Here is a 10,757-nt window from a genome sequence, read left to right on the forward strand (position 1 = left end):
AAATTAATTATTTTGAAATAAAGTGGCAAAGAGGCGTTCTGAATAACACACTTTATAGCAACTGTTTCACTGTATATCTCTGTGAAGCTGCTTTGACACAATCTGTATTGTATAAAGTGATAAAGAAATAAAGGTGAATTGATTAAATCATTTGAATTTATTTTACATGATTGAATCTTATTATTGTAGAACAAACATCAACAATAATCCACAGGTGTTTGTGATCTCTGTTACAGTCATGCTGTAATCTAAACCTGGATCTGTTCTTATCTGATACCACAACAATCAACCTCTATTTCTTGTGATTCTGTTGTTGGAGTGATGTGGAACATGTTTAACCAAAAAAGTGACAATTACATTGAAATATATGTACATTCGAACCTTTAAATACATTTGACTTGATTCCTGAAATGCAGTTCATTTGTGATTCTGCCAGGTTATGTGCTGTGGCGGTAATAGCATTTATAAAAAAAAAAAAAGTTCAATAACTTCAGATGCAATCGCACTGCAGATTTGTATGGGACATAAACCATGGTGACCTCACTATAGCCTGCTTATATGCCCACATTTGTTGTCCCTGACTTATTTCAATGTTAATCTTGCTAGATCAAATCAGTACACTGAAATGTATTTCCCAACATATCTATTCTGCTCAGTTTATCCTACCCTTTATATTTAAGCAGATTCGATGATTATATCGTGAACTCTTCTCTCTGTCTGTCACCTTCACCTGATGTATAATTTATGGATAAAGAGCTACACTCAGTCGGGGAGGAAGAGAAAGCTCAGTAACGGAAAATGAAAGAGGAGAAAAAAACAGGGGAGTATTTGTGCGTCAGACACAGTGAACTCAGGGTGAGGGGAGAAGAGGGGATACCACTGACTGATGACAAAACCGAAATGTAAAACTGCAGGATTGAGTGACAACTCTTTCTGGATTTTACAAGAACTGCAATCTATCCAATGCTAGGGAAAACATAAGAGGAGAGAGGGATCTAAAGAGAGAAAGAGACTGAAAGGGTAAGGAAAGGGCTAATAGGGTATAAATAACAAATAAGAGAAATTAGATCTTGTAAAGAAGAAAGAATCTATTCCTTATTGATGATTGGTCATATATATTCAATGCCGTATGTGCACATATCTTGTAACCATGCATGTTTTCTGTTATAGGGCACTGCTATAATTATCCGTTTTAATCCGATTTATACCTCATATAGCGTTAAAGCCTGCTATATTAGATATCATATAATTCATTTGATCAATTTTTTCATATTAAAAACAATCATGCAAATTTCACAAATATTATATGAACACATCAAGTCCTTATCCGCCCCTAAAAACAAGATTTTGGTCTGTGCCACTGCCGAGGTCATGACCTTTTTAAATATTATCATTAATAACAATAATCTGATCCACTGATATTGTATAATTCAAAAATATTTTTTATATTATAATTGCTAAAAATAATAATAATTATAGCTTATAGCAGCAGTGTTCAACAGATTGCATGCAACCTGTTACAAAGAAAATTAAGTTTTACCTTAAAATTAAGAGACTCTTTTTATTTTATTTATTAATAATTTATTTAATTAATAATTTTATTTTATTGTTCTGTAAAGAAATAATTTTAAAAAATCTATAATTTTTATATACAATTTTTATTGTATTTATTACAGTAATTTTACATTTAATCTTCTAAATATTGTCTGATAATTAAATGTTATTTCTGGAAATGAAATATATAAATTTATACTGCTCATATACTGGTAATATTCAGTTTCACCCTCTCTCTCTCTCTCTCTCTCTCTATATATATATATATATATATATATATATATATATATATTGGATGGATGGATGGATGGATAGATTGCACTATTTCAAAGCACTCTTTTGTGTTTTTCATATAAAGCACCACACACAGTTTCTTAAAGATAAAACAAAAACACCCCTGATTGGATTATTCTCTTTTGTGTCATGTTCAGGGCTAGAGATTATATCTTGACCCAGACATGCTTGACAGGTGAACTGTCTCGTTTAGATTAATTAAACATCAGAGGGCAGAGGGCAGTCTGACTCTCTCAAGATCACTTGTCCCGCTGATTCACCACTATGAGAGCAGTAAATGTGCTCAGGTAGATGCTTTCTTATTTTTATGAGTTAATAATCCCTCTTGTTACAATTAAAATAATCCCATCATCGTTCTAAAACAGAGAAAGAAAGATCAGTTCAAATATAGTGCAAAAGACATACTGGAGGTTTAACATGTGATACACTGAGACCAAAGAATTTGGCTGTCATCTTAAAAGCTGTATTTCCCTTTTAGAATAAGCATGGTACAAATGTGCCATAGCCCTAAAATATTACCACCATTTCTGAAATTAAAATATATTCACACTGAGCTCCAAATGTCTGAGACTACTAGTGAAAATGCTTATATTTTGTATTATTATTTAAATTGTTTTATCAGCATAACCTTTTGAGTTGCAAACATTAATTCATATGAATTTCCTGACATTCAGTTTGTTTTAAAAGAAGCACTCCAGTTAGTTGCATGAACTCCACATATTTTAAAACATGATGATTGTGTGTTATATCTCCCCCTAGTGGAGAATCATATGCTTACTTGCATTCCAGGATTGCAATACTAACACTGTTCGCACAGGGCTAGAGTCAAGGATTTTCTTTAATTTCACAATATATGAACACAAGCCAAATAGAGCAATGCACTCAAGATATCCACATAGCCCACTGATGACGTTCTTTTATTGTGCTGATTGTGATAAGACTTTGGTTTAGCTGTCATGTGGAGGCTTTAACTGTAATTTTGATTCCTATGGGTAGGGCTATGTGTAACAATAAAATTATTTATGTAAGGTGCTGAGAGAATTCCTTCCTTGTTCTATTAGAGATATGCACTGAATTTAACACATTTAATAATATATGTGACCCTGGACCACAGAACCAGTTGAGATTTATACATCTGAAAGCTGAATGAATAAACTTTCCATTTATGTATGGTTTGTTGGGATCAGACAATATTTGGCTGAGATACAATAATTTCAAAATCTAGAATCTGAAAAACAAATTGAGAAAATCGCCTTTAAAGTTGTCCAAATGAAGTTATTAGAAATGCATATTACTAATCAAAAATTAAGTTTTGATATATTTATGGTAGGAAATTTACAAAATATCTTTATGGAATATGATCTTTACTTAATATTCTAATGATTTTTGGCATAAAAGAAAAATCGATCATTTTGACCCATACATTTTGACTATTGCTACAAATATACCTGTGCTACTTATGACTGGTTTTGTGCTCCAGGGTCACATATTAAGTTACACTCTCAGAAAAACCTTTTTAAAAATATTTTTGTACCTTCTATGTACTAGTATGTACCTTTAAGGTACCAGTATATGGACCGTATATATACCTTTTGAAAAGGTACCGCTCCAGTGGCAACCTTTGTACCTTTTTTCTGAGAGTGTAGAAAACACTGAAGGGGCACTAATTACATTCTTTTACGTTACATGAAGCCTGGTCAAGTCCTTGTGAAAAAAGTACACTAAATTTTTCAAAGACAAGGATTGAAGTGTAATTATGAAATTACAAATAAAGATGACTTTAAGTAAAAAATTTTTGTCTATACATATTTTTTACTTTATTCGAACATGCAGTAGATAAAATGTTACATTGTAAGTCACCCAACCAATATTTTTTTTAAATACAGCCAATTTAATGTTATTATTTAATCTTTATGCAAACAAAAAGTGCATAATTTTCCTAATTTGGTTTTTGATATAAAACTGAAATGATTTCAGTTTGTGTGAGTACTTTTTGAACACTTCCAGCACATGATACTGTGATAATATTGATAACCGTGATCACTTTGGTCCCTATAATCGTAATATGAATTTTTCATATCGTTCCATCTCGAGAGACGACAGAAATGGAGAAAAAACCTTGGGAAATCAGGCTTAATCGGGTGACCAGATCTCCTCAGGCCTAAGCGAACGAACACAATGTGATATTGATTGGGGTGGGAAAGGAAGAGTTGTAGTTTATCCAGCAGGTTGAAACATGAAGAGCTGCCATTTTTTGTTATGTTTGACCAGTTTAGTAGTAGTAGGAGTCACCACCAATCTGCTGTGTTTGATCCTACCATACCGTCATATGACTGATTTTCTCTCCAAATTATTTCAACGCAGGCTTAATTATTATTTACTGTAATTGCTGTGAATATACCTTTGTATAGGAATTCCCTTTTTTGTATAGAAAATCTTGTGGTTTTGCACTAGCAATATACATAAAAACAGTGAAACTTTTATTGCTGTAGTTATGCCGCACTTTGTTTTACAGGCTGCAGTGCCTTGTTCAAATGAACAGTTTGGCATTTAGCAATATAACTCTATATTACTTCACCATTTGCCCTATGACAAGGAAGTGCTATTCATTAAAACAAATACCCGGTCTGAACTGGATAGGCATATTGTGCAAGTTTTACAATGAATATATTACACTGACCGGCAGGGTTGTGTTGACAGTCTTCGGGTGTGTCTGAGAGTGCAGTATATCTAGAACTAGAGACGAGATTTCACTACTTTTATCATCACTGCTAATAAGGTAAGTAAAAATAATGCTGTGTGAATAAATATTATTTTCCAATATAACATGTAAATATTACATATAAGGATGATAATAACATATTGCACTCATGCCTTTTATTGCTGGAACATAATGTGATGTTATTCTAAAATATATTAAAGTGCAATTTTCAAATGCGTCATGTTTTTACTCTTTATTTATAGGCCAACTGTTTTAAATCATTACATCAATTAACAAATAGCCTAATAGAATGTAACTTTTATAAACTGTTACAAATCTCTTCTGAGTAGTCATTTATCAGTCCACCTGTTATTGCAGACAAACATGACATCAGATGAAGTGGGGAACAGTATGTAACGGTAGTTGAGCAGCTATATGTAGGCCTTTTTCTTGAGTGAGAGACAGATTATGTAATTACGTATTCCACAAAATGACCTCAACAAGTTGCACGTTTTAAGGAAGTGATAACTTCCGGAAAGACTTTTGTGGGAAATCCTTTATGGTGAAAGTTCTTGCTGTCATTGTGACATTTTAGCAGTTGCTTTGTGTATCCAGTGCATAAATAAATAAATGTGAAATGTGTATTTCACCAAAATGATTTAAACTTCCTTAAAAAGCTGTTGTGAGTACTGAAGACTTGTTCTTTTTTCTTTATTTCTTTCTGTTTAACTGTTTAATGACAAAATGTTGTAAGGTTTATGCTTAAAATAATAAACGGTGTAAGAAAAGTTAACACCATTTAAATAAACCCCATATTTTATTTTGTAACTTCAAAGAGCATGAAACAGAGCAGAGTACTGAATGTAAACTATACATGTGGAATGTTTTAATGAAAATTAATGCCAGTATCAATATAATCATAAACTTTCATCTAAATCTATTTCTAAAACTTTTCACAGTTGAACATAATGGTTCAAAAGACGATGGTCTTTCTCTTCATGCTGATTGGATGGTCACAGACTTTTCCGTACCACAATGTCCCCACTGAGGATAATGTAATGAAAGATGCTGACAAGATAGAGAGAGAAAGAAGAGATGTTATGTCTAGTGTAAGTGCCTCATATACTGCTGATTCCCTACAGGAAATGATGTAGCTTTACTGCTTCAAGTTAAACACATGTGAAGTTACTGTGACATTTATCTGAAAGAAATGACATGTATATTTTCTCTTTAGGGTACTGATTTTACTCCACCAGTGTGCCGTGTGGTAAATGAGAGTTTGGACTGTTCTTCACCAGGTGGAAATGCAACCTGGGAAGTGAATTATATCATGTCAGATGGCGCTGGTTCAGGAATTGATTTCCCCTCTATTTCTGCCACTGACTCTTGTGAAGGCAACGTCACCATTTTTATCAAATTAAATGTGACTGTAGATGAAAATGGCTACAATGCAACCACTGTGAAATACACTGGTCCTTGCTGTTTCCAAAATGTGACGATTTCTGTTGTGGACAAGGCAGGAAACAAGGCAAAGTGCCCTTTTAATATCCAACGCCCTTTGACCACAATCAGTCCAATGACGGTCAGTCCCACGTCCAGCAGCTTCACCACAACCATCTCTCTTTGGTCAAGTTTAATACTGATGGCACTTAAATCTATGTTGCTTTAACATAGATGTGCACTTTCTCCACTTTATGGAAATATATTTTTTATTCTTTTACTCTTTTATTTTTTCTCATGTAGTTTCTATTTTTATGTATTTATGGAGCATTAAAATACAGTGAAACTTATGAAAGTAGACGAATGTATTATTAGGTCTATCTTTTATTGTACTTTATAAAGTGCTGAATAACCTTTAAAAAACATTTGTTTTAATTTAAACTCATGTACAGTACTAATTTCACATTCATTCATGCTATTTATTGTGCTCACTGTGGGGGAATTTATTTAAAAGACCACCCTGACTTGTGTGTAAGAGAGGCATTTAAGCCTACTGTTTATTTTCCAGATAAGTTTGCATATACATATACTGCAAGATATGCCTAATTTTTTTTAAATTAAGAGGAATCATAAACAAGGCCTTAATAACACCCTGTCTATGCACATAAACAGTGTGACGTGGCAGTAAATAGATGCACCATTCTCTTTCTGATGTACTTCACACGCTTGTGTTTCAAAGTTAAAGGACAATTGGACATTTTCATTGATGTGAACTTCATCCTTATTACAAATTCATATTCATTTCTCTGAAATTCAGCTCATTAGGTCTATAAATATAAATAGACCTATAAGTATAAATATAAAAATCATTAAAAGCCTCTGACGGAAATCTAGTCTAGTCCCACCATATTTAATATACATTTTTCTCCTCTTCACAATATTTCAACAGTCAAACAGCTATTCAAACAAGCATTAAATTATAAAAGCACCAGAGAAAGTGCTGTTCATTGGAATGAACGCTGCTAAACAGATTAAACACTGACAACATATTGAGCAAGATATGAAATATGTTCCTGATTGGTTATGAATATTTATACCTTTGGGTGAGAGGGCTTAGGTGTGCCTGAGAGATTAGTTTTTATAGGGGTGACATAAACCGATTCATAAACAATCTTCATTGAGGATTCATCATTTATATCAGTAAGGAAAAAAACAGACAGGTGCTCTTTGTTGAATCATTAGTCAGTTATTCTCTGCTAAATACTGCAATTTATGACATTTATATTTTATTAACATATTGTATCCAATGTATGTGGAATGTGGAATAACTGTGGAATGTAAACTAAACCCATTTAATCCCAAATTTTTCTCAGACATGAAAATATCAAAATGATGTGTCATTAGTAACCCCTTGAAATAATCAACAATTATGTTTTAAAAGTTTTATGGAAATGTGTGTTTTATATGGTTGGTCACAATTGTGACCAGTGGGGTAATATGTATACTGAAATTAAATTATTTCTGCAGTCATCAAAATTCTTATACATCTCAGCCCAGTTATTAACCCATTTTAAACAGTTTCATTGCATTCTATGTTTGTTATTATTATACATAAAAAAACCTTATACAACACTGAATAGGTATACTAAGATACAAAAAAGAAAAGAAAGTTATCCCACCTGTCACTGTTGCCATCAACATCATGTTTACTCAATCTGTGTCCACACTCAACAAAACTAAATAATTATGAATTCATATACACTATTAATACTACACACCTTAAAGATAATGTGTACCAAAAATGTGCAATTTGCACTAACCATGTGAAACTGCACATATTTAATTGAGACCCTTTATTTTTTCCATATTTGCAGAAAATGCACTAAAACACCAGTCAGTAAAATGTTTAGAGCTTCATAAATGAAAACCTTCTTCACAATGATTTTACTCCACCTGTGTGTCATGTCTTCAATGCGAGTGCGATTTGTCATTCATATGAATAGCATCCTGTCCCCACGTTCCTCTTTTTTTGAAAACAAAATATGGTCACCCTAATTTAAAACACTTGATGTCAGTATTAAGTCTGGTTTGGTGTGCATGGTACATTTTTTCTGCATTCATGTGGTTGCTATCCGTTGCTGTATCATTAGAGAATAAAAAGTAGCAGTATGTATTTCTGTTTATTCTAACTTTTATTCGACTTCATAGACTGCCCCCCAAAAAAAACGCCTTTATGTAATTCAGATTACGGGGTCTAGTTGCCACAAACCTTTAATTTGTTTTTGTCTAGAGCTACCAAGAGGCCAAACCAATCTAGTTTTTCTCTCTTTTTTTCTTATTATTATTTGTTTATTGATTTTAATATACATGAGATAGTCATAAAACAAAAATAACAATATAAACATTCAGTAACAAAGGTCAAATAGAGTAAAATAATAAGAGCAGCAGTATTTAAATATAATAAACTGATGGAAAATACAGTACAGATGCACTGAAGAGAGAAAAACAAAAGATAAAATTAAATTAATGATCATTTAAAAAATATCAGTTACATTAATGTCAAGCTGTACTTTTAAATACGGTCATACATTTTGTTAAGTATATCTAAGGTGGCCAAAAGGTCAGAGGTCTATGAGAGGCATGGCATCGCCCTTGTTTCTTAAGTTGTACACTGTAAAAAATTATCGTGATTTTAACGGTAAAAAACTGTGAAAATGCTACGGTAAAAACCTGTTACATGGTTAACGGAAAGTTCCTGTAAAATGTACAGGGAAAAACCGTAAACTGACGTTCCCAGAATTCCCTGCGTTCCATTTCAAATTCTGTTTGAATTTGACGTTTTTTCTTTGAAATAACTATGTTTCTTCTTATTTTTTTCTTGTCAGTTATGTTTATTAGGGTTGTATGTTACATCTAATGTTGTTAAATTAATGTTTATAGCATATTTCAGTTTAATGAGTCTCACCATGATGGTGTTTAGTGCTTGTGTGAATGACTATTCTATTGTTTATAAGTTGCTTGTGATGGGCTTTGGCTCATCATGTGACTTTCTCATCATCACCTGCATTTGGTGGTTATCAGTGTATTTCAAAGGAACAAAACAGATTTCAGTACTTTAATAGGTTGGTATATTAAGATTATATCAGTTAAAGAAATTACGGTATTTAACTGTAAATTTAAGTTAAAACCGTAAAACCTAAAACGTTGCTACCGTATTTTTTACGGTAGAATTCTGGCAACCACAGCTGCCAGTTTTTTACCGTAAATTTTACGAATTTATTTTTTACAGTGTAGGTGTACTGTGTACTAATCATAATGTTTTATTCAAAAGTTGTTTAAAGAGTTCAAATGTTGGAAGCCTCTTTACAGATATAGAGTCAAGTGTACTGTCCAATCAATCTACAGTGGGGCAAATAAGTATTTGATACACTGCCGATTTTTCAAGTTTTCCCACTTACAAAGAATGGAGAGATCTGTCATTTTCATCGTAGGTACACCTCAACTGTGAGAGACAGAATATAAAAAAAAAAAAACAGAAAATCACATTGTATGATTTTTAAGTAATTAACTTCCATTTTATTGCATGAAATAAGTATTTGATCACCTACCAACCAGCAAGAATTCTGGCTCTCACAGACCTGTTAATTTGTCTTTAAGAAACCCTCCTATCCTCCACTCATTACCTGTATTAATTGCACCTGTTTGAACTCGTTACCTGTATAAAAGACACCTGTTCACACATTCAATCAATCAGACTCCAACCTATGGGCAAGACCAAAGAGCTGTCGAGGGACACTAGGGACAAAATTGTAGACTTGCACAAGGCTGGGATGGGCTACAGGACAATAGGCAAACAGCTTGGTGAGAAGGCAACAACTGTTGGCGCAATTATTAGAAAATGGAAGAAATTCAAGATGACTGTCAATCTCCCTCGGACTGAGGCTCCATGCTCTCACCTCGTGGAGTATCAATGATCCTGAGAAAGGTGAGGGATCAGCTTAGAACTACACGGGAGGACCTGGTCAATGACCTGAAGAGACCTGGGACCACAGTCTCAACGGTTACCATTAGTAACACACTACACCGTCATGGATTAAAATCCTGCAGCGCGCGCAAGGTCCCCCTGCTCAAGCCAGCACATGTCCAGGCCCGTCTGAAGTTTGCCAAAGACCATCTGGATGATCCAGAGGAGGCATGGGAGAAGGTCATGTGGTCAGATGAGACCAAAATAGAACTTTTTGGTATAAACTCCACTCGCCGTGTTTGGAGGAAGAAGGATGAGTACAATCCCAAGAACACCATCCCAACCGTGAAGCATGGGGGTGGAAACATCATGCTTTGGGGGTACTTTTCTGCAAAGGGGACAGGACGACTCCACCTTATTGAGGGGAGGATGGATGGGGCCATGTATCGCAAGATTTTGGCCAACAACCTCCTTCCCTCAGTAAGAGCATTGAAGATGGGTCGTGGCTGGGTCTTCCAGCATGACAATGACCCCAAACACACAGCAAGGGCAACTAAGGAGTGGCTCCGTAAGAAGCATTTCAAGGTCCTGGAGTGGCCTAGCCAGTCTCCAGACCTGAACCCAATAAAAAATCTATGGAGGGAGCTGAAACTCAGTGAAAAACCTGAAAGATCTGGAGAAGACCTGTATGGAGGAGTGGGCCAAAATCCCTGCTGCAGTGTGTGCAAACCTGGTCAAGAACTACAGGAAACGTCTGAACTCTGTAACTGTAAACACAGGTTTCTGTACCAAATATTAAGTTCT

Source organism: Barbus barbus (genome assembly GCF_936440315.1).
Source record: "Barbus barbus genome assembly, chromosome: 17".
NCBI lineage: Eukaryota > Metazoa > Chordata > Actinopteri > Cypriniformes > Cyprinidae > Barbus > Barbus barbus.